Below are 26,789 nucleotides of genomic sequence, written 5' to 3' on the forward strand. Positions count from 1 at the left end.
AATTTTTGTGGTTTGTTTTGTTTTGTTTTGTTTTGTTTTTTGAGACGGAGTCTCGCTCTGTCGCCCAGGCTGGAGTGCAGTGGCGCGATCTCAGCTCACTGCAAGCTCCGCCTCCCGGGTTCCCGCCATTCTCCTGGCTCAGCCTCCCGAGTAGCTGGGACTACAGGCGCCCACAACCGCACCCGGCTAGTTTTTTGTATTTTTAGTCGAGACGGGGTTTCACCGTGGTCTCGATCTCCTGACCTTGTGATCCGCCCGCCTGGGCCTCCCAAAGTGCTGGGATTACAGGCGTGAGCCACCGCGCCCGGTCATTTTTGTGTTTTTAGTAGAGATGCGGTTTCACCATGTTGGCAAAGCTGGTCTCGAACTCCTGACCTCAAGTGATCCACCAGCCTCAGCCTCCCAAAGTGCTGGAATTACAAGAGTGAGCCACCGCACCCAGCCAAGATTTGAAATTTTTTTGGTGTTTTTTTTTGTTTTGTTTTACTTTGTTTTTTGTTTTTGTGTGTGTGTTTATTTTTTAGAGAAAAGAGAAAGACTTGCAATTAGGTGACGTCCAAGAAGATAAATATCATTTAAGACATTTTTAAATCAACATATTTTTCATAAGCTGTCCACAGAAGATTCATTGATTTTTAAATCACTCATTTGCTCTTTTAATGATATGATAAAGACTCTGTACCCTAAAAGTAGGTAAAAACAATTACAGTTATAAAATTAGCTAAGTTTTTGAGCACTTACCATATGTCAGACAGTGCGCAAAGCAATTTAAGAGCCTCGTAACAACTCTTGTGCTAAGTATTGTTATTCTTCATTAACAGATATAGAAATAGAAGCAAAGTGGAAAAAATGGTGTACTTTGGAAAATAAGCCAAATGAGAATGCAGTTGTCTACGTGTAGTTCTACATGCCAGACACCAGACCTTTCATAAACCCAAAATTTGGAGGAAGAGTGTCCATTAAGGCAATCTCTCAGACATGGAATAGGAAATGATTCTTATTTGGTTCCATATTATTGTAAAGTAAGTCATCTCTCTCACCTATGCAGGTTATTTAATAGTAATTTTGGATCCAGGGAATCCAAAAAAGACTATATTTTTTGTTGTCATCATGACAGTTGTACGATAATCATATTTTCATTTCCAAAAGCCAGATTATTGGTCTTAACTGAAGAGGGTAGCAAACACATTAAAATAGACTAAAGTTGTTTCAGAAATCTTGTAAGAGACAATACAAGGGAACATATTTAGTATATGGATTTGTTAAGTAAGGCAGGTTTGTATTTATACAAGATGCCTATATTTGAAAACAACATAACATGATAAAACTATGCTTTTTTAACTATTGTGTTAATATGTGTTACATTGTTATAATGAATACCTGAGCCTGGGTAAATTATAAATGTCAGAGATTTGGCTCATTATTTCACAGGCTGTACTAACATGACACCAGCATTTGCTCAGCTTCTGGTGAGCCCTCAGGAAACTTCTCCTCATGGTAGAAGGTGAAGGGGAAGCAGACCTGCCACATGGTGAGAGAGAGAGAAAGAGAGCAAGAGAACAGGGAAACAGGTGCCAGACTCTTAAACAACTAGCTCTTGCATGAACTGATAGAGTGATAACTCACTTGTTACCAAAAGGATGGCAAAGTCATTTATGAGAAGTCCACTTTCATGATCCAAACACCTTCCACCAGGTCCACCTCCGACACTGGAGGCCACATTTCGACATGAGATTTTGAGGGTACACACATCCAAACCATGTCAGTTTTCATACTATAGTTAACCTAAATATATTATGTTTAATACATCAGTTTCTACTTTATACTTATAGATACTGATGAAAATACCCAGAGGAAAAATGATTCTAATATTCATGCAGTTAAAAACAAAACAAAAATTAAGTTATATATTAGTAGTTTGACAAATTATCAAATCCATAGACTTTTCATAAGGAGTAATATATCTCACTTTACCACAGTAAAAGATTGTAAGGTTGCATTTGTCTTAGGACATCAAAAGCTTTTACTTCCTTAAAATTGAACTCATAGGTTACTATTTCCTTCCAATTTTTGAAAATCTCAGAGCACAGAACACTCCACACACAAAAAAAGTGAGTATTTTTATCTTTTCTCTGTAAGATTCCCTTCAGAATCTATGTAAGGTTCTTTTCTGCCAAAGGAAGATATGCTTGCCTATAAAAATGTTTAAGTTGATTTTTCTTATAATATCAGGATCTATGAAATACTAAATTTACTATAGTTCCTGTCTCTTTTTCTATTCCAAGCAATGTTTTCAAACTAACAAACTATGGATTTAGCTTATTCTCAGCAATGCCCAAACAATATGAACAATCTTTTTATCTTATTGTTTGACAGCATGTATTGACCCATATGCCTAGTCAGTTTAAATGCACTATTGCACCATAATATATAAGATATAACTGCTCCCGTAAGACTACACTGCTAGAAATAAAAACAGCACATTTCCAAATATGAAAATTATTTTTAAACCTCCCTTACTAATAGCATCATTTGAAAGATATTTGTTATCTTTAAATGAAACTTTTGAATTCTTTATAATGGTATGAAGTCTTTACTATTCTTAAAGGGATCTTTCACCATTCAGATGACCTTTGTTAGAATCCTAAAAAGTTTGGCTATTTTTGGTTTTCTTTTGTTAGTTTTTACATCTAAACAATTTTTCATTTGCACAAGAAGGGACTAGAGACCACACAGGCCTAGCATATTTTGGGGCATTGGTATTCCTTTTAATCTTTACCTTGTAGCTCATATCAAAGCTGTAATTGTTTGCTAGCCAGCAAAATCTAATGGCTCCCTCTGGTCAAAAGCTGTCAACAGCAATCTATCCAGCAGTGGGGGCATTGCCTGAAATAGAAAAAGCATCACATATGGTCGTATTCCTTGGTGAACTACAAACAAGGTAAGGCTTAACATTTTCAAACACAAAACCATTACTAACTCCACATAGTAAGACTGGGGCACTAACATATCATTGCTAGAGAATTTTGCTTTTTGGTTCATTACTGTCCTGTAGGTCAAAGAATATAGCAAGATAGTACAAGTATTTACACTGTTTTCTTTTTTTTTTTCTTCCCTTGATTTCACAGTATAGCAATAAGTCTCTCTTAGATGTTAGATCATGATTTATTAGGTGTCCAAAAGCAAACCCGTACTCCAAAATGTATAAAGAAAACAGGCCTCAAATGATCAGTCCAGATTTCCTGCTAAGTGTAAAGACTGCTAAATTCATTAGGAAATCTAACAAAGAAAAATACTACGTTTTTTTTTTTTTTTATTTGCTCCAAAAACTGTAAAGTTCTGTTTAGAAATTTCTGAGGTAGGTGGTTTATTTAACATTTGTATTATCACAATAGTATTGTATAATCCTACTGACACAGTTCAGTGTAATGACTCTAAACATCAAACCAGCTATCGAACATCATGCTGAGTTTCCCATCCAGGCTAATTAGAATTCTTGTCTTCTTAAAACATTTGCACTCTCGGCATTCCAGTGGTTTTTCCACTTGTGGCTGGGCCTTTGGATATTTCTAAATCAGAATGAGCTGCATGCCGCTAGCTTTACATGCCTCTTGGTTCCTTCTGCCCTCTCACCTGAATGTCAGAAATCTTTTAGTAATTCCTCAGAATGAAATCAAAGAGTTTCTCTTAGCTCAGTTTAGAGGCATCCAAATGGAAGCAGCAAACTAAAAAACAGAACATTCACCCAGTAGTTTTTATACATTCTAGAATCTCCTCTTTGTTAACCCACTTTATATAATATATAATATAGGATGGATTGTGGATTGTTCTCTTATTAGAAGCAAAATAATTCATATATAAATAAGTTATGCTGCACTTCATGTAGTGCATAAAATATGCGTTCAATTTCAATTCATCTAAAAGAATGATAACATAGGAGTAGACCAGGTAATAAAAGGAAGAAGAAAATAGTCTTGGATCAGTAGAAGAGGAACTCATTTTGTACACATTTGACATGAAGAATAGACAGTGTACAATGTAAAAGTAAGAATTTGTACTGCTCTCTGTCTATTATGAGACATAATAAGGTTCTGAAAGTTCCTGCAACAGAAGCATATGGTGTGTGTTTTTACTAACATTTTTCTAATGCAAAAATTTCCATGTACCACTGGTAGGAAATTCATTCCTCCATATAAAGTTTGGGCAACTCATTAAATGTTGTGTCCTTTTGTGAAAGTCTTCAAAGCATACAGGCCCAATTCCATTTCAGAGATTAATATAAGCAACTGATGAAAAGTTTTATTGGAATCTGCCATTGGTTTAATCACACTAATTCATCTCAGAGCTGAACTAAAAATGGGATAAGTCTTTAGTAAAATTCAAATGCAAAAGGATGGCTTTGGTTAAGTGAAAGTATGACAACATATTTGGTATTTTGTCTGCTTTCCTGACACATTTCGCCAAGGTTCAGTGAACTGGTAGTATGTTTTGCTCATTATAACATCTTCAAGTATTTCTAAGATGTCTGGGGTTTGGCATGCTCCAAAGATACCTTGCCAAGCTCATTTTCCACTATTATTTACACCCATATATTTTTTCAAGGAAACAGTTTGAATGTTTCTGATTAAATAGAGCTATTGAATGTACAAATGGCCCCATTTAATACACTATAAGTTACTTAATTCAGTTTTTGGGGGAAAAATAAAAAATAGTTTACATTTGCTAATAATCTAAATTTTGAGAGATTTGGATTGTATCTAACCTTAAATCAAAATATCATTAAATCCTATAATTGAATAAGACACATTATTATCATGCTTAGCCTCCATGCCATTTTCCATTCATTTTGTCATCTCTGTCCGATTTACCGTATCTCATCCTATACAACATTTTAAGTACTTTAACATATGTATGTCATTTCACTACCAATGCTTTCCTGATTACCTTTTAAGTAATATAAGTTGGTAATAATAGTAATTGTTTACAGAGAAGGCTACAATTCCTCTTGCCAAAAACCATACCAAATAATAGGTGGAATTGTTTATGTGCTTTCCTTAGGCACTATATATTAAATAGTATATTAAATATAATGTCTAACTGTGTATAAGTATATATCACATGATACTGCAGATAGACAGAGAAGTGCTGCGTCGAGAAGGGTGGTTCCCTGGCCAAAGCTCCACCCTTGAGTCTGTGCCCACTGACCTACGTGAGGACAAGCACTTTTGTTTTCATGCCGAAATGTTGCTTTTCTAAGACCACCCTGGCCTACCACGCCCCCATAACCTATAAAAACCCCGAGATCCTAGTGGGCACAGACACAAGCGGCTAGATGTCTAGAGGAACACCCTGGCAGAACCCATTGTCAGATCCTGGAAGGCCATCCATAGAGGAATGATGCGGACGTCAAGGCAGAAGGAGAATCTGGCGGCTCAATTCCAACTTCCCACTCCATTCCCTGCTGTCCTCCCCATTCAACTCAGTGAGAGCTACTGAGAGCTACTTCCACTCAACAGAACTTTGCACTCATTCTCCAAGCTCACGTGTGATCCGATTTTTCCAGTACACTAAGGCAAGAACTCAGGATACAGAAAGCCCTCTGTCCTTGCGAATAGGCAGAGGTTCTAATTGAGCTGATTAACACAAGCTGATTAATGCAAAGGAGAAACAGATTCCAGTTGACTATTTTTAGAGTCTTCTAAGGAAAGAGACAACACAGGCTCCCAGAATATATATTTTTTAAAACCCACGATAATCTAAACAAATTTGAAGTGCTTGTTCCTGAATTATTTTATTGAAACTTATCAGCATCTCCTCTATCAACATTTCTTTCCTTTTGAAAGGCACTCTACATGACTTTGTGGGAACCTATGGACAGTGTTCTTCAAACTGAGAGACATGTGTACCCTGGAATACATACTCACCAAGGGAGAAGCTGACATGGACACTTTTTAGGCAGTCACTTTCCAGATCATATTCTCACTTTCATAGATACTATTTGCTAAAATCTATTTGCCTGAGAAGACACTTGCTATAAAGATGTTCTGTCAGTTCCCACACTTTCTGACCAACTCCCTGCCATCATTCATTCTCACTTACTTTGTACTACTAAACAAAAAACAATTAAATTTACTGTTGCCTAAGAAGCATCCTTTAACTTCTAACATGTGTACGAAAACCAAGACATTTGACAGATCTTGATCATGTCAATTTTTAGACTTCCCCAAAATTGAAAGTGTGCATGACTTTGCTGATTGGATAACAAATGCTTTTACAATTCAAGTGCTTTCCAATATTTGCTTTCAACAAAATTGAAAGATGGTCAAATACGGTTGTCAGTTAATAAATCATTAAAAGTAATGTTTGGTAAATGATCACAATACAGTTTCCACATACAATACAAAAGGGATTTAGGTAATTAAGTGATACAACTATGTTAGAATTCCTTGTATTCCCATCTATTTATTTATTTGAAATATGAAAAATGTTAGTAACTACTGACATTTCTGAAAATAAAAAAGGGAAAACAATTAAGGCTGCATCTTGGATGATTTTAGAAACAAGTCATATTTACCCATGCATGCATAAAATAATTAGAGGGGAAATATCCATGCTCTCATTAAAAAGTGAAAAAAAAGTTTAAAAATTATTTATCAAAACAAGTACTATATATATTCAATTATTCTATTAAAACTGAATACAAAAATATTTTTGAAACTCATAGTTTACAATTATCAATTTAAAAACTTTTTCACATATTTTTGTTGAATGTGATTTTATTTTTTTGCAATTTGCCTTGTCTGCCTAGAATAAGGGAACAAGTAAAAAGAAAAATTGTTTAAATCATTCATTTGTCAAGTAAAAAAAAATTGTTTAAATCATTCGTCATTAAAATGTCTACTGATTATATGATGGTTTGATATGATTTGATATAATAAGTATTAATACTTGTATCATTATTAAGGCAAGTTTAGACCCTTACCTTAATAATGATATTAAGTATTAATATAACTATAAAAATAAAAGTAGAGGAAAACAGAAAACTACAGATAACTTTTTTAAAAATTAAGCAACTATAATTCTAGCTGCCATAACATATTTTCAATGTTTTATCTTATAGTTTGAGTACTATTTTTATAAAATATAGCAATCTATATTAAATCATTGATAAATTTTATTTTAAAATTATAAATAAATTAAGTTTAATTAAAATTAACTAATTAAATTTTGATGTATTCTAAATTTTATTTCTACAAATTTCAAGGAAAAATGTATGACAGAGGGATCATCAGTGTTAACTTGTTTAGTGACAAATTATAGTGCAATTAATGGTGGGTCAAACTGATATTACGTAAATTCTGCTATGATGTACTATGAAGGATATAATTTCATCAGTTTTTATTCTAGTCAAAAATGCTTCATTTGATTTTATAAAGCTTTTAAATTTAACTTCTAGCAAAATGAAAAATAAAGTAAAATACCTCAAAAGGAATCAAGCAGACAAACCCAAGAGGCAGGACATTCTTCTGGACAGCTGCTTCATTAATTTCAACAAGTTCATCTGACTAAAACTGGTACCTTATAATAGATATTCCAGAAATAGCCCAAATTGTGAATATAAATTTGGTATAAGACAAAGGTGAGACTTCAAGTCAGTGAGTAAAATATACTAGTTTTTAATAATTAAGATCTTGTGATGAAATAGCCATGTAAGAAAAATAAACAAATTTTGTTCCAGTCTTACCTATTACGCCAGAATAAATTTTAAATGGATTAAAAATCTAAAATGAAAAAACTATATACCAGTGCTAGGTAAAAACAAAGGTTAATTTCACTGTACATCTAGAATGGAGAAAAGTGTTCAAACTATGACAATTTATACACAAAACAGTAGAAAATATTGATAAATTTGTTCATATAAAAATTTGTAAATGCAAAAAAATTCAGTGTAAAAGGCAAATGAGAAACTGGAAATATGTAACGCACACAACAAAAAAAGTTAGTATGTGAAACATATTAATATCTTCTAAAAATAAAGAAAAGCCTTAACACTATAGAAAATAGGCAAAATATACAGATAGCTCAAAAAGAATGAAAATATAAATACCTTTAAAATATGAAAAAATGTTCTGCTTTGTTCATAATATGAAAACTGCAAATTAAAATACTCTGTGATCCAATTTCTCACATATTGAATTGGCTAAGATCCAGAAGATTGACAATGTCCTCTGTGGGTAAGGATGAACAAAACAGTCTCATACATTGATAACGAAAATGCAAAATGTTCAAAACCACTATGAAGGGAAATTTAATAAAGTCTAGCAACATTTATGCCTTTGTCTTGTGACCCAGCAATCCCACTTTGAAGAACATATCCCAAAGATATACTGACAAAAATATGAAAAAGAGAACAATATGTACAATGCCATTTATGCTGCAATATCTGAATTGTAAAAACTGGGAAAAAAACAAATGTACATAAGTATGATACTGCAGTTGGTTGAATAAACACAGTATAGTAACACAATGGAAATCCAGATAATACTAAAATGACAAATGGAATACCTCAACAAACTACTAAGAAGTTTTCTCTAATATATATTGTTAGATATAAAAAGCAAGTTCAAGAAAAAATGGGTATAATATATTATCGTTTAAGAAAGAGACAACATAAGCAGGATATTATGTATAAATAGCAAAATATTAGGATATAGACAACATGTATTGACTAGGTTAATATATGCATATGTATATCGGTATGTTAAAAGCTGGAAAGTAATTTTAAATTTAGAAAATATAGAGATAACGACAGGGCATGGTGGCTCACACCTGTAATCCCAGCACTTTGGGAGGCCAAGACAGGTGGATCACCTGAGGTCAGGAGTTCGAAACAAGTCTGGTCAACGTGGTGAAACACCGTCTGTACTAAAAATGCAAAAATTAGCTGGGTATATTGGTGTGTGCCTGTAATCCCAGCTACTCAGGAGACTGAGGCAGGAGAATCGCTTGAGCCTGGGAAGCAGAGGTTGCAGTGAGGCGAGATCGGCTACTGCATACCAGTTTGGGTGACGGAGCAAGATTCCGTTTCAAAAAAAAAAAAATATATATATATATATATATATATACACACACACATACACACACACACACACACACACACACGGGAAAAGGAGAGACAAGGCTTAGAGGGAAAGAAATAAGAGTTGGCCTTCTCCGACTATACTGTGTTTTGTAGATTTGTATTCTATATCCATGAAAATGTATTGCATAATTCTAAAAAATATTTTAAGTGGGGAAAAAATAGTAATTCCTAAAACCTGAAACAAAGTGAAGCAAATTAAACTATATATTGAATTGATGATAAAACCACACATAGTGAAATTATTCCAAATGTCTTTAAAATACAATAATTTGACTGTATACCCCTATACATACAGCACAAGGAAAAAAACCATTTTAAAAATATTAATAGACTGTATTCAATAGATTTTTTAGTCTACTACATGTGATTCATTATATTAATACTTTTATTCTAACACATGTAATTACATATGCAAACACATGTACAGGAAATGTGTGTGTATATGTACATGTCTTTTTAGATACTTAAAAAACCCATATTCACACGTTTACATATACATAGTATGTATATTGATGTTATTATGTTATATTTTTAAAAGAGCACTTTTTTGCTTTTTTGTTTATAGTTTTAATTTTCATTTTTATGAATAAATAATTGTACATATTTATGGCATACATGTGAAAATTTGATATTAGCATACAAGGTGTAGATCAAATCAAGATAATTCGGGTATTGATCACCTCAAGCATTTGCCATTTCTTTGTGTTAGGAACATTCTAATTCCACTGCTTTAGTTATTTTGAAATATACATACATTATTTTTGACTATAGTTATCCTACTGTGATATCAAACACTATTTCTTATTCCTTCTATCTAAGTCCATTTTGTTTCCACTAATCATATGCCTTCATCCCTCAAACCCCTGCACTACCTGTCCCAGCCTCCAGTGACCATCATTCTATTCCCTGAAAGAGCACCTGTCTTACAGATATATAACTGTAGTTTTACAGATAAAGTGATATGAGGCCAGGCATGGTGGCTCACGCCTGTAATCCCTGAACTTTGGGAGGCCCAGGCGGGCGGATCACCTGAGGTCAGGAGTTTGAGACCAGCCTGACCAACATGGAGAAACATAGTCTCTACTAAAAATACAAAATTAGCTGGGTGTGGCAGCTCATTCCTGTAATCCTAGCTACTCAGGAGGCTGAGGAAGGAGAATTGCTTGAACCCCGGAGGCGGAGGTTGTGGTAAGCCAAGATTGCACCATTGCACTCCAGCCTGGGCAACAAGAGCAAAACTCCATCTCAAAAACAAAAAAAACAAAAAAAACAAAAAAAAAAAGAGGAAAATGATATGATAATATTAAGACTAGGATTTACTGCAAATAATTTAGTTTTGTTTTATGCAGGGACAGGAAGTATGTCTTTGGGGATAAAGGATTGACTTGAGTTAACATATGTTGAAATTAGCTGATGAGTACACAGGAAGTCATCCTATTCTATTTTATAAATGTTAGAAGTTCTCAGTGATAAAACATTTTTAAGAAGAGACAGTAGAAAAAAATCCTAAATTAAGAGATTTAAGGAACGTCTAATAAAGAGGAAAGAAGATTAAGAAACATTAAAAGCAGAAACAGCCGGGTGCGGTGGCTCACGCCTGTAATCCCAGCACTTTGGGAGGCTGAGGTGGGCGGATCATGAGGTCAGGAGATCGAGACCATCCTGGCTAACACGGTGAAACCCCATCTGTACTGAAAATACAAAATATTTAGCTGGGTGTGGTGGCGGGCACCTGTAGTCCCAGCTACTCGGGAGGCTGAGGCAGGAAAAAGGTGTGAACCCGGGAGGAGGAGCTTGCAGTGAGCCAAGATCACGCCACAGCACTCCAGCCTGGGCCATAGAGCGAGACTCTGTCTCAAAAAAAATAAAAAAGTAAAAAGCAGAAACAATATTTTGTCTGGAACTAGCCACTGATTTGAACATTTTGGAGTCCATTAAGATAATTTAAATGTAAATTATGTATTTAAAAGTTATAATTTTATAGAAATAGAGAAATGAAAATAGATGCTGGTGGGAAAAAAAAAAAAACAGGTCGCAAGAGAATGTAAGATAAGATCAGAAAAAGAATAAAATATAAATACTTACACATAAAAAAATCCAAAATTCAATATACTAGTTATACTTTAGATTGGGAAAATATTAATTTTGTTGCTTCATTTATTTTCTACAATGTATATTTACTATCAGTAATAATAGAAATTTGTTTTATTTAAAAAATAAAACATAAATTCAGTTTTTCTCAATTTTTTCTATACTAGAGTCAGTGATATTTTTCTTTTACGTAAATGTAAAACATTATTATAATCATTAAAATTATTCCCCTTATCTTTCATTATATCTGAGAATATAAATCCTTTGTATTAAACAAAAAGAATATTTAAGAGAAATAGTATCAATCAAATTGAGTCAAAACTGGTCTTAATTATGTATTATTTTATAATTTTAAATATGTAAAATATCTCAAACCACTCTTTGTTGAAAGACCGTGATTTTCTTGAAGTTAGTTTATCTTCTACCAAATGCCACTTAATGCTACACTTACTTTTATGCAAATAATATTTTCTATGGGGCATAAGTGGTGATGCACATGGAATTTTATATCTGCTTGTCCTTTTCTATATAAAATAGAAAATACATTTTGCATTTTTATATAAATAGTGAAAAGAACTTCATCATTGCTAAGTGATTTTTAAAAGTACTTTTTATATACTTGTTACTATAAAGACATACTCAGCGATCCAGCTCACATATTACCTTATCAGACCAACACAATTTATTACCATAGTCTATCCTGTATATTGTAAGCTAAACTGCAAAGTATGAGGATAGTTGACAGGAATTTTACATGGTCCAGTGACATACATGCTAAGAAAGAAATGACATATTCTGGAAGATGGAGGTGTGCTTCCCTTTCTAGCAATTTCCTTCTTTCAATACATTTTTCTTTATTAAAATTATTCATTAATTTGTTTTATGCCTATCATGCGTTGCCCTTCACTTTCATGGCCTGCTTCTTGCATTTCCCTTTCAAATTAAAATTGGAATTAGAAATATATAAAGGGTGTGTGTGTGTGTGTGTGTGTGTGTGTGTGTGTGTTATCAGTAATGGTTACTAATATCTCCGTAGCTGTAAGTCTAAAACCAATTTTAAGTACCAGTCCATTGGCAGACTGACTGACAATGTCTTTTCAGTCAAAAAGAGTAGTAAGTCTTTTTTCATCTTGTTTCTCACCCTGGTAAGCAATAGCTCTTGGTAAGCAATTGGCTGCATTCATTGTCATCAGTTGTAGCATGTGTTATTGGAATTTCGTTCTGCTTAAGGCTTCTGCATGTTTGAAAAATTATTAGGTTTCTGTATTGTGATTTAGATGAAGGTCAGTTTGGCCATAACTTTTTTATAGAGACTTTCAGGGTCCAGGTTTACTACTTACTAAACACTTCTAAATAAAGTATCCTTTATAAACATTACATCTTAGAGAAAAGTGTGAACCTTATAAAAATGATGCAAGTGATTTTAATAAAGGGGGCTACAAAAAAGGGAAGCTATAAGCTGCCCCTCTTTTCACTCTGACCCCATCTGTTGTAAATGAATAAAAGCACAAATTGGGTTTTATGCTGAACACTTTAAAGTCAGTAGTGGTTTAAAGTTATAAACAAATGAAAACCAGAAGGAGACTCAGAAGTTATGTGAACCTATGTGCTTGAAGATGCAAGTTTCTTCCAGGTAATTATAGTGAGAAAAGTGGTGACAGAAAGAAAAAACAAAAAGAGCTATTCCAATATACCCAATCACTTGCTTGTATTTTGGAGTCAGTCTGTGAATAATTCCCCTTGGGTCTGGGCCAAATGAAAACTAGAACATAATATTTAAAAATTTTTACAAAGCTACATTTATTTTCTTTAAGGACTTTTTCATTATTTGTCTAAGAAGCTTTTTTACTGTTTCTGGTGTTAAAATACCTTTTCTTTTGTGAAATGATTATATATAAGGTCATTTTGTTTTTTGTTTTTTGTTTTTTAACTTTTCACTTACCCAAATTACAAAACTTAGTAGCTATAGTTAATTAATATTTATTTTTGAAATGTACTAAGTGAAATTTAAGTCAGAGAACCACAAAATTAGTCTATTTACTGATATACAAGTTGTTTACCCAATGTTAAGCTTGTGTCTAACCTCTCTAACATTCCCAGTTGAGGTAATAGACTAACATGTGAAATATCAGGCATGGAGGATTGAGTATCTCTACCATTGAGAAACTCAAGAACGGAAAAGGAAAGGCATTTAAGGATATGGTTTCCTCCACTTGGAAAACCACCCTATAAATTCCCATATTTTTTAAAGGCCCTACTCATTTGATATTTGTATTCTTAAGTATTCCAGGCCAACCCACTTTAGGCTAGGATTCACCTCTCTGTACCCCATTTTTTTTTTTTTTTTTTTTTTTTTTTTTGAGACAGAGCTTTGTTCTGTTACGCAGGCTGGAGTGCAGTGGCAAGATCTCGACTCACTACAAACTCCGCCTCCCTCCACCCAGATATTTTTATAAGGAATATATGCTCTTTAAAAACAGCTTGGCTTGAAGTGGACATTTATCAATTCAACTGTTGGCTGAGCCAAAGTGTATTTATCTTACCGCCCAATTTGGTTCTTGATTCCAGTTGCTATAGAGTTTTCCTATGTCTCATCTCAATGGGAAAGAAGAAACTATTCCAGAGCAGTCACACTGGGCTCTGTTTGTTGGCCTTGTTTTCTGCCAATGTATAAACAGGGCCTCTAGGTTTTAAATGTTAACTAGGATCTGGTTACTAAATTCAGACCTAATCCTTTTTCCCACTAATTTAGGATAATTAAAAAAAAAAAAAACACCTTTTTTATGTTATGAAGACTCATGTAGCATTACAGCTTTTACAAGATCTGCTATCAAATATAAAAAATAATTACAAATCTTAGAGGGCAGAAAAAGTTTAATTTTTAAGAATTGATTGGAGTATTACCTTGATAGGTCTTCAATTTGTGAAAAAGCAGTTTTATGTAAGTGCCTAGACTAGAGAAGCTAGCTGAAAATGCAAATGTAAAGAGGAGGCCTGGCACGGTGGCTCATGCCTGAATCCCAGCACTTTGGGAGGCCGAGGTGGGCAGATCACCTGAGGTCGGGAGTTTGAGACCAGCCTGACCAGCATGGAGAAGCCTGGTTTCTGCTAAAAATACAAAATTAGCCAGGCATGGTGGTGCATGCCTGTAATCCCACCTACTTGGGAGGCTAAGGCAGGAGAATCACTTGAACCCAGGAGGCAGAGGTTGTGGTGAGCCCAGATCGCGCCATCGCGTTCCAGCCTGGGCAACAAGAGTGAAACTCCATCTCCGAAAAACAAAAAAGAAAAAGAAAAAAAAAGTAATAAAAATAATACTAAAGAAAATGTAAAGAAATGTGTAATTTGTAATTTTCCATGAAGAAATATACACGTGTCTGGGATATTGTGAATTTAGAGATGGCCCCATAAGTGAAAAGAATATTTTTTCAGTGTGGAACTGACCTCACCTTTATATTAAAGAAGGCTACATAATGTACCAGTTTCAATTATGTGCTGCTCATTGACGCAGCACTATTTCTTGTACCTCAACTGTGTTTCCCTTTCTCCTCAATCTTTAGTAGAAGTCTCCTACACAATAGATGGGCGGAAGAGGGACTGATTTGCGTGACATGAGAGAAAAGACAGAAACAGCCATATGTAGAAAGACTTGAGGAAGATGAAGAGTTTGTTGAGAAGCAATAAATAGGGACCATATATGATCAGGCACAAAGTTTAAGCCCCTTACTAAACCCAAGGCATGTTGATGGGAGCTAGGATGTGAAATGGTGTTTCAACCTAATTGATACTTAGAACAAAAAGGATAAGGTACCTTTAACATCCTGGACAACCTAAAAGAATCTGTGTCACTAATATATATGTTTCTGGCATGACATACAGAAAAAAAAATGCCACTTATAATTTGTTTTAAACTGTGTTTTGTTTTTGTTTTTGCTTATATTTTTGTTTTGCTTGTTTTAAAATTTCCTGTATGTTTTCCTTTATCAAATGGAGTTTACTGACTCTTTTGTTTGGTTTCATCAACCTCAAACCAATAAATTTATTTATTTTTATTTATAAAAATTCACTATTAATGCCAACAACAATATTCAAAGACTATATAAATTATAGCAGACACTGTACCATTATTGCAATTTTTGTTAAACATGGTGACAACTTCCATTTAGTTTACCCAAAGTCCAGGACTTTCAGGAGTGCTGTGATCTGAAAGTGTGTGTCTTCTCCAAATTGATACGTAAAAATCCTATCCACTAAGGAGATGATATTGGTAGGTGGGGCCTTTGGGAAGTATTTGGGTCATGAAGACAGAGCCCTCATAAATGTGATAAGATCCCTCAGCTTGTTTGCAAGCTGACTTCATGTGAGGACTAAGTAAGAAGGCACCAACAATAAACCAGGAAACAAACCCTCACCAGACACCAGACCTGCTGGCTCTTTGATCTTAGACTTAGAAAAGTGAGAAATGTATTTCTGTTGTTTATAATGCTATTCTGTTTCAGCAATACGAATGGACCGAGGCAAGGGTCAGGAGAGTACTGGAGCATGTCTTCTGTACCAGGAAAGGCATAGGTATTTATGAAGGGCAGAGCAAGGATTTAGTCGTGTCTGTGCAGCACTTCTCAACATTCCTTAAATGTCATGGCAACTCAGAAAATGATTCATTTGTTGTTTACACTGCATACTTGGGCAAACACAAGAGGATTGTCATGACATCCTCCTGAGACATCCTAGATCTCACACAACAGACTCCAAAAAAAGATAAATATTTGGGCATCTTAAAACCCATTTTTGGTGTACCAGTTAAATCCCTGGTACGATTTCAGCAGACTCTCAATATTGACACACCTTAGGATTTGATATTCTAAAGAAACCACATATCTACTTGCAGTGTGGCCTTGTGCCTAAGTTTTGTCCTTAAGAAATGCCTTAGTCCAGCAGTATAAACAGACTGATGAGTTGGTGTTTAAAACCAGGACATAAAGAATTCTCTTAAAAGCAAATTTGCAAGTGAAACTATTCTCATCCCTATAAACAGAGCAGTAACTCTTTTGTGGTGCTTACCAACTATAAGCAAGTGAATAAATAAGATCAATTCTTAGGATGATGATTCCCTGAAAAAAAAAAAAAATAAAGCAGAGTAAGGCATTCACAAGTGACTGGGGTTCAGAGTCTGCTTTAGATTGGACCGACATGACAGGGCTGTCTCAAGATCACCTGAGACTTGCATGATTCCCAACAGTGGTGTATTTTCTGGGGGAATTAATTACCTTCCAGCTCAGGATACAGCAAGCTCTGAAAGTGGAGATAAGCTCAGCACAGTTAATGATGAACAGAAGGAGGGCTAATGTGGCTAGTGAGAGTGGGAAGGAGTGGTAGGAGATGAGGCAAGCTGGGGGCACATCAACCAGCATCACAGTACAAATTTGGATTAGATCCCAAAATTAGAGGGCTTGCAACTGGTAAACTGAAATAATCTGACTTACATGTTTAAATGATCACTGTGTGGGAAATGAATTGCAGAGAAGCAAGAGTGGAATAAAGAAGACTGGTTAAAAGACTATTAGAGCAATTGAGGCAAAAGGTGATAGCTTAGACCAGAGTGGTAGTAGTAGAAACGAAGTCAATTGAAAAATTTTAGATGTATTTTGGATAATGTATCTTCCAGAATCAGAAAGTCAAAATTGTTAGAGTCCTAGAGTAAAAAAACAAACCGAATCAAAGCACAGCACAACACACACACACACACACACACACACAAAATTGAGAAGTGTTATTTGGGTTGAGTGAAAGGAAGATCCGTTTTAGGATTGATTCTCCCAATGTTGGACTTTATTTATTTTTTTCTTAATGATTTAAAGACTCACAAATACATCTTGGTGGATGTAAAACCTACAATCTTGTCACATTGGTCATCTGTTCATTCTTTTTCTCTGAGGAGAAACTGTTTCTCTTCCATGATCCATTTATCATATGGGTCATTATGACCCATCTATAGGCAATTCTCAGAAAACAACATTCTCATTTTAGGCATGCCCCACAGAATATATTCCTGGTTTATACTCTCCTAGTAGAGTATAAACACACAAACACAAACAATAAAACTCTATTTTAATATCCATATTCATCAGGTAATGGTCAGGAAGTAGCATTTTAAGTATGTATTTTATATATTTACATGGTATTATATTTCTTACACGAAAGTGTTTTACCATGTTTCAGTTACATGGTATCGCGTGAGAGTCTTGGGTTAACATGTAGCCCATTATAATTTTTCCAACTTAACAGAAAATACATTCTGTGTTAGGCTGAATAATACTCTCTAGATACTATAATAAATCCAAATTTCTGTAACTTTTAAATGTTTCGCTATTTGGAAAAAAGGTCTTTGTAGATATGATTAAGTTAACGGTCTGGAGATGAGGAGGTTATTCTGAATTATCTGAGTGGACCCTAAAGGCAATTACATGTATCTTTATAAAAGTGAGGCAGAGGTAAATTAGACATGCATAGAGAGGAGAACACTCTGCACAGGGAGACAGAGGTTGGATTATATGGTCACAAGCCAAGGAATGCTGATAGCAACCAGAAACTGGAAAAGACAATAAATGGATTATCCTGTAGAGCCTCCAGAGAGTGCAATGACGCTAACACCTTGTTTTGGGTCCAGCGATACTGATTTCAGATTTCTGGCCTGCAGAACTGTGGGAGAATAAATTTCTGTTGTTTTAAGCCACCCGGTTTGTGGTAATTTGTTACAGCAGCCACATGAAACTAATATAGGCCCCCAGTTAGTATTTTCATGCAGAACCTATGAATTTTCAAAAATGGATTCCTAATGTTCAGGAAATGATGTGATGTATATATTTCTGTTTCTTGGATGAAAGTCTACTTTTATAACGTATATGTTTTTATGGACCCTCTAGTTGATAAACTTCAACCACAACTTCTTACTCTGCATTCAAAAATGAACCTGTATTACCAGGTTCTATTGTGAACATAAACCTTTGATCCAGAATTTTTTGAGACTTTGCTTCTGTCTATCCCATTATCATCTATCACCTGAAACTACCTGGCTGAAGGTGGAGAGTGTTTTATATTGAAGAGACCTTTGGGGTATTTTTCAATAGAAAACCAAACTCTAATTGAATCAGATAACCCGTAGAGGGTCAATTAAGCATCACACCACACTTCATGGAAAGAACACTCAGTAACCTCTTTGGAAAATAGTCTCAAGCAGAATTGATTTGTTGTATTGCCACCTCTCATTAAATATTGAATCTTGGTATTACTGCTCACTCCTATTGCCACTCCTGGTCTATTTGTTTCTCACTAGTTATGCTGGTGCACTCCATTATTTGCAGAGATCCAGAACTCTCCATACCTCAGCGTGTAAGCTCAGCCTCCCACTGGATTTAGATAGAGTATATTCCTCCTCACCTCAAGTCAGATACTTACAGTATTCCCGGCTGTAATTAATGACTTCCCAAGGAAAATCTGACTCCCATGCATGATGTATGGTCTTTCTCCATGAACCTGACAAAGCAGTCAACAACAGCACAGTATTCTGAAGTAGAAGCAGCAGTAGTAGCACTACGTAAAGGCAGCCCACTCTGGGGCCAGGCAGCGTGTGATGCATTCATTGTAGAATGCTCCATTATCAAGCAAGCCCTGCTGAGTTCCAGCTCCATTAGGAGGTGGCAAAAAAAGTAGAAGCTGTTATTTTATTTTATTTTTTTTTTTGAGACGGAGTCTCGCTCTGTCACCCAGGCTGGAGTGCAGTGGCCGGATCTCAGCTCACTGCAAGCTCCGCCTCCCGGGTTCACGCCATTCTCCTGCCTCAGCCTCCTGAGTAGCTGGGACTACAGGCGCCTGCCACCTCGCCCGGCTAAGTTTTTGTATTTTTAGTAGAGACGGGGTTTCACTGTGTTAGCCAGGATGGTCTCGATCTCCTGACCTCGTGATCCGCCCGTCTCGGCCTCCCAAAATGCTGGGATTACAGGTTTGAGCCACCGCGCCCGGCCGAAGCTGTTATTTTGGATGACAGGAAAGCTGAGTTAAACTCCCCTCTTGTGTAGTACTACAAAATTGTCATAGGCAAGAAAAAAAAAAAAAAAGATGACTTTTGTGTCATAGTCATGATCTAATGAGGGCCAGGACCTATGAATAAACTACTAAATATAAAATATTCAAAAACAGTTTTCAAGAGACTATTCTTTTTTCAATAAAGGAAATAATTATCTTAACTAAATTATAAACTTAATAAGAAAAAAATAGTTTATATATCTTAATGGGTAAAAGTATTAATATCCAATCTGACTTTGTCACTTACTTGCTAGGTGACATTGGGCAAATTACATAATGTCATGCGCGTCCGTGTGAAGAGATCACCAAACAGGCTTTGTGTGGGCAACATGGCTGTTTACTTCACCTGGGTGCAGGCGGGCTGAGTCTGAAAAGAGAGTTAGCGAAGGGAGATAAGGGTGGGGCCGTTTTATAGGATTTGGGTAGGTAAAGGAAAATTACAGTCAAAGGGGGGTTGTTCTCTGATGGGCAGGAGTGGGGGTCACGAGGTGCTCAGTGGGGGAGCTTTCTGAGCCAGGAGGAGCCAGGAAAAGGAATTTCACAAGATAGCGTCATCGCTTAAGGCAAGGACCGGCCATTTCCACTTCTTTTGTGGTGAAATGTCATCAGTTAAGGCGAGGCAGGGCATTTGCACTTCTTTTGTGATTCCTCAGTTACTTCAGGCCATCTGGGCGTATACATGCAAGTCACAGGGGATGCAATGGCTTGGCTTGGGCTCAGAGGCCTGACACATAATGTTTTAAAACTTCTGTTATTTCATCTTTAAAATGAGCATTTACTCAGGATTAGATGATACATATGAAGTAGATAGAGCAAAATCCGGAATTTGAAAACAAATGTTAGTCACTGACGCTATTACTCCTCCTGCTCCCACTCCTACTACTGTAACAAATACTATTTGATATTCTCATGGTGTTTAGTATTAATCATGCATGTTTACGTCATGGAATTATTTGCAAGCTAAAACCAAATTAAGACAAGCGAAGAAATTAAAGCATCTTTGTCTTATCAGAAATAAGGTGTCAGAGCCATTAAAAAGTACCAAGACTTTGTTTTACCTAAGCACGTAATGAAATAACAAAATTCTTACCAGGAAATTTAGATTACAATATTAGAGCTATCAAATCCATGCTTTGGAGGCAAGGCACAACCAGTAATGTTAAGAAGTCTGTTGACAACTATACTTGATGTTCTTCTACCATAAACATTTAAAAAGAAAGTACTCCTCTTGCTTGAGGCACTGTAAATAAAAGATAGCTGTTAACGAGTTATCTGAATTCCTAGAATACCACAGAAGGAGGAATTACTAAATAACAAGAGGGTTATTTTGTTTGGTTTTGATTACTGCCCCTCCGCCCCATGTCTTCAGTTTATGTCCTAGCACTGTCATGGAGCACAGGAAAAATGTAGCAAGAGAAAAAAAAAAAAAAAAGATATAAACATATTAAAGGAATTAAACCTTGTCCTAGTTTAAATGCACAATTATGTTGCGTTTGGATTATCCATCATCTGGTTCCCAACCCAAAAGTAATGGCCTAGCTTTGTTACTCTCCCTTGTTCTTCTGTTTTATTCTTTTTTTTCACACATGGGCTTACCCTTATAACACTGGCAAATTACTTTCTTCTCCTGTGTTTCATTCCACCCATGTGGAAAATTTTCCTGAATTTGAAAACTGGTATATTTACATCTTGACAGTAAGTACCATGTCTTACCATCTAACTTTTTTAAGATTTCCTTTTTTGGTTAGTCTTATTTAACTTTTTTGACTCCCTCAACTTCCTCTGACTTGCACATTTAAATTTGTCATTGATGCTGTTATACTAGATTCAGAATTTTAACTTTAACTTAATGCATTGGAAGAGGAAAAAACAAGAATGAAAACACAAATGTGATGTTTTTATATTGATTTATCCTTTTCATATTTACTTTTTATTGAATTTCAGTTTTAGTAACTATTTTGCTATTTAAAATTATTTGGACTCACTATTTTTTTTTTTTTTAACCAGTTTACCAGGGATAAGTAATATTGTGTGCAACATGACAAAATTATACCCATTGAGAGCCCAAAGATGACAGGTGATGATTGTTTTCTAGGAGATATTTTACTAGTAGCTTACCTAATGAGGGGATCTAATTTATAATACTCATATTGGTAGCTGCTTTATATTCATTAATTCTGTATTTTTCAAAGTCATTACCCAAGTAATACAATTATTCTTATATTAGAAATGAGGCAACTTATTGCTATTGCCAAATCTGACTTCAGAGCCTATTGTTTTCAGTCTCCCGAGATTCTCTCTGTCATGGAGTCTGTCATGGAGTAACAAGGAACTGCAAATGGAACAAATACATCATGTATCTGAAGACACAAAAAAGATAAGAAATATGTGGGCACAGCACAATGCCTAAAAAATAATGACTAGCATTACCTATTGGGTAGTAATGATCCAGAGCTTAAATAAAATATAAACTTAAATGGAATTATAAATTCCAATGGTTCCTCCCAAGCCAACAGGCCAATAGAACAATTCAAGAACAACAATCTTACTTAAATCAGAACTACATAGTAATGGTTTAGTACAGCTAATTAACAAATGCATTAACTCCTATGGATTTATACATGAAAACATCATGTTGTATATGGTAAACACATAAAATTGTATCTGTCAATTTAAAAAAGAAAAATAAAAGAAATAGTTTATGGTAGAAAACGACTACTTTGGAAATAGTTGTATGTTTATTGTTTGTTCTTTTGTTTGGAGGCTTTCATAAGCTCATTCATTCAGTCATTCATTTGATATATATTTTTTGTATCCTTACTACGTGTAAGTTATTGATTGTTCTAAGTGCTAACGCAAAGTGTTAGTTTATATATAAAATGTATTTATCTTATTCAAACTAGGAATGGGTTTCTTTAAAAGATGTTTTACTCTAAATGTAAAATCACCTTTATCAAAAACAGTAGAAGAGTACCAGAGCCCATATCTTAACTGCAGTCATATAAAAAGAAAGCTGCCAGACAAAAAGCTTTGGATTGCATCATTAGATAATGTCTGAGTGTGCAGTGGCAAATATAAAATAAACAGTAGTAATCACATATTCAAGCAAGCATCATTGAAAGACAGAAATGACAGACCTGGAAAAGTGTGTAAGGGTAAGAGCAATATAGTAGTATATATTAGTTTACATCAAGGGGTGGAAATGTTTATACACAGTTGTGTGTGTATGTGTGTGTGTTAATGTGTATAGCATCCTTAGAAAATTCTGTAAACAGATTCCATGGGTGAATTTTCCTTAATGATGTTTAGGAGGGTATTTTCTGAATTTTCAAAGAATATGATTTAAATAATTTGGCCAAATAGCAAGAAAGTTACAGCATCTGGTTTAAACTCATCTATCATGCACAGTAACATGAATAAATGGAGACATTCAGCACTATACACACAACAGAAATTGTGTTCTCCTATTGATATAATTAAATACTCATAGAAGCCTAAACGCATAATAGCTTCCAGACCCTTTGCTTAATGCCAAAAATCAATGGCTCCGCTTCCAATGAACTTGATAGGCATATGTTCCTAGTCAGAACCATTGTGAACCCTCTCCAGTTTCTAAACATTTATTGCTGGTACTGTAATAATAAACATCTTGCATTTATAAGATGTAATGTTGCCTAGAATTTTTCATTTTTCAAGAATGCAGAGCACACTTTCTAATGGCTCTCATATGTCCAGTGTGCCCACGAACAATTTGTCTTCTGAGTGGAGTGTTAATCTGACACCTCAAGGACAGACCTGTTTTCAGAAGGACTTAAAGAAAAGCTACACACATTCATAGGCTTCAATAACTACTGAAAATGCTAGTAAACTGTGGCTGGGATTACTCAGAGTTCTGGATCACATCACTTCATGCCACATTTGGCTTACATAAGAGTTATTAAAGATGATAGTAGAATATTTTTTGACTCATTGTCAAATAGGTACATACCAAACACACATTTAATATATATGCATACATATGAAATCAAACCAATGATGACATTTATGGTGCCGTTCTTTTGTTTTTATCTGGACTCAGAGGTGGGTGTGTGATAGGAATGTATTTTTCATTTGTTTAACCCAGTTGCACATGATAACCCCACAGCAGTGACAAAGGAAGCAAATATGTGCTTTGGTCATAAACACTGTGGGGCATAGCAAAATCCCTCCTCTAAAGACAAATCCAAGATTTTCTTCTCAGGTCAAGGGCAGCACATTAAACCTGTGGCTTAAAAAAATATATGTATCTCAAAAAAAGAAAAGAAAGTTAAGTTTCCTTAACGGTGCTATTCTGCATGGAGTAAAAGATTAGAAACATATCTCACCCATGGAATAAAAGATTACTTCCTGTAAAAAAAAAAAAGTTAATTGGCAGGGAGAGGAAAAAAAGTCCTCAGCAAAGCTAGAAACACGACAAATAACATTTACACCTGGATCCATAATGTTTGCTTTTCTTATTTGACATGTATTATTAATCTTAACATTCTGGGGTGGCTTGAGTGGGACTTGAATATTCACACCAATACCTTGAACTAAAACAATATTTTATACAGGTGTGAGAAAAACATAAAATGAAAGTTGTATCCATCTGGCTCACCTACATCTTTGGCTCATTTCTTTAACTCACACTTTATATTTAAGAAAAAGATGCTTGCCCACAAACAATTGTCAACTTTTTGCCTTGTCAGTGAATTTTCATGCTCTCTCTGCATTTCTTACCACCATGGAAATCCTTAATTCAATGCTTTGAAAAAATGACAACTTCTTAAAAGGAAAAAGCAACCACTCTTTTCTAGCTGGAACCAAGAAGGATGTCAAAGGGAAGAAGAAGGTTCTGCTGTTCCAGAAACCCTTAAGAAACTGTGAAGGAATTTTGCAGACCTGAAGATCAAATGCCTGAGAAAGAAGTTTAGCCCAAAAGATGCTTCTGAAGGCAAGGAGGAAGCTTATCTATGAAAAAGTAAAGCACTGCTACAAAGAATATAGGCAAATGTATAGAACTGATACACGATTGGATAAGATGGCAAGAAAAACTGACAAGTTATATGTACCTGCAGAACCCAAATTGGCATTTGTCATCAGGATCTGAGGTATTAACGATGTGAGTCCAAAGATCTAAAAGGTATTCCAGCTTCTTTGCCTTCATCAGATCTTGAAAGGAACTTTTTTTAACCTCAACGAGGCTTCAATTAACAACGTGAGAATTGTGGAACCATATTTTGCACGGGAGTACCCAAACCTGAAGTCAATAAATGAACTAATCTATAAGCATGGTTATGGCCAAATCAGTAACAAGTGAATTGCCTTCACAGATAACACTTTGGTCCATCTCTTGGTAAATACGGCATCATCAGCACGGAGTACCTCATTTATGAGATCTATACTGTTAGAAAATGCTTCAAAGAAGCATATAACTCCCTGTGGCCCTTCAAATCATCCTCTCCAGGATGTTCAATAAAGAAAAAGACCACTCATTTTGTAGAAAGTGGAGATGCTGACAACAAGGAAGGCCAGATCAAAAGCCTTAGAAGAATCAAAAGACTTAGAAGGATGAACTAAGACATTTGCTGTGTTTATTTTTGTAACCTGGTCAGTTAATAAACGTGTCTACTTTTGAAAAGATAAAGCAACTATACCCATCATATATGTTGATTACAATTATAGTTTACAGTGCTGACATCCTTGGTTGTTATTTTTTTAATTTACAAGTATGTAGGCAACGGATATGACCTGTATTCGATGTACAACAAGCCAAAAAGATGTTTAAAGTGAAAACAAACTTTCAAGTGAGTTTAGTATTTCAGACCACTAATTGTTTTTACTAAAATTTCAGCTACTGACATTTCCACGTGGGCTGAAATGATTCACTGAACTTCCAAAGTTGATCTGTTCAAGCTCTAAGAGTGCCCAGAATTCACTGCTCACACACTGTGGGCTAGACGTACCTCTGGAACAGGTCTGCAGAGTTTGGCACAAGCTCTGTGGTATTATCAGGAGGATAGCACACAGTGCATGAAGAGGAGACTCTAAGGTTTTACTTCCATTCATGTTAGTATTTCAAAACATTTTCCTCCTAAACTCAATTCGATTGACATGACACAATTTAAGGCAACTCCAAGCACAACTTCCTATGTTTAATAAGGAAACTATGATCAATGGAGCAAAACCAAGAAAGAGGTATTCTTTGAGCTACATTTAGTTTCAACATCCTTTTCACAGATTGTATACAATCTGTTGATTTTAAAAAGTAATGATCAGACATCTAATTACTACAAATAACTCTCTTTTATAAAACTTAGCTGTAACTTATTGCACATTTACTTCACTCTTTTTCTGAATTATTATTATTATTATTGCTGGAAATGAGAAATGCTTAATAATTAAATGCAAAGTACTTTAACATCTACTGAGTGTTAATGTAGAATTAACAAAACATTTATATGAGTTCATGAGATACATCCTTTATCACATCACTGATATTTTTTCTTTTTGATTGCCTGATGCCAGTAGAAAGACTGCCAATACATTGGGCTTTACGTAAGCAGTAAATGTTTTGTTAATTCTACCTTAATACTCAGTAGATGTTAAAGTATTTTGCATTTGATTATCAAGCATTTTTCAGTCCCAGCAAAATAATAATAATATTAATAATTCAGAAAAAGAGTGAAGTAAATGTACAATATGTTACAACTAAGTTTTATAACAGAGAGTTATTTCTAGTATTAGATGTCTGATCATTACTTTTTAAAATCAACAGATTTTATATCTTCCCAGAAATTTTTATATTTATGTTTATTTCATAAAAAGTAAGCTGATATTCCACACATTGTTTTTAAGCTTAAATTTGCCTGATACTACGTGACTATCTTTCCACATACATAATGAAATATGTATGATATCATTTTAGTGACCAAATAATTCTTTACTCATTATTTAACTTATTTACTTTTAGGCTATTATCAACATTTTCATATCATAAATAATACTGTGATGAAATCCTTATTGCTAATTCCTTAAATCCTGATCACTTACTTCATTCACTTAGATCCTTTATATTCATTCTTAGGTATAAAAATTCGAGGCCAACCAAAAATACATATTTTACCAGTATTGGAAACCACTGTTCTTTGTAAACAGCCTACCAAGTTACATGCATACAAGCAGTGTGACTCATTTTGGGGGTGTTCATAGTGTTATAAAAAAGGTAAGAGGAGTATGTAAAAATCTATTATTATAAGTTAAATAATCATATTAATAGCTGCTAGCTATGTATTGAATTAAGTGTATGATTACTTTTTATAACAAACGTTTAAATATTACTTTCTGTTTAGATTTTCTTAACCATGCTCATAATTAGTTTATAGACTTTTATACTTAGAAAAGAATGGAATAACTTAGAGGATCTGAAACACATTAAACATGGTAGAGATGCAGT

At 34.7% G+C, this 26,789-nt stretch overlaps 1 long non-coding RNA gene across 1 annotated transcript in view; it reads right to left on the reverse strand.

The window, feature by feature from the left end:
- The window catches only part of LOC107129171 (uncharacterized), a 52,012-nt gene extending 31,476 nt beyond the window's left edge, over positions 1-20,536 (reverse strand). The window contains exons 1-2 of the long non-coding RNA XR_001489368.3: positions 20,406-20,536; positions 2,780-2,886 (exon numbers count right to left, since the gene is read on the reverse strand). This is a non-coding gene — a long non-coding RNA (uncharacterized lncRNA). The remainder of the gene's footprint in view (positions 1-2,779; positions 2,887-20,405) is intronic.
- Positions 20,537-26,789: the final 6,253 nt, after the last annotated feature.

Source organism: Macaca fascicularis, chromosome 3, assembly GCF_037993035.2.
Source record: "Macaca fascicularis isolate 582-1 chromosome 3, T2T-MFA8v1.1".
Taxonomy (NCBI): Eukaryota; Metazoa; Chordata; class Mammalia; order Primates; family Cercopithecidae; genus Macaca; species Macaca fascicularis.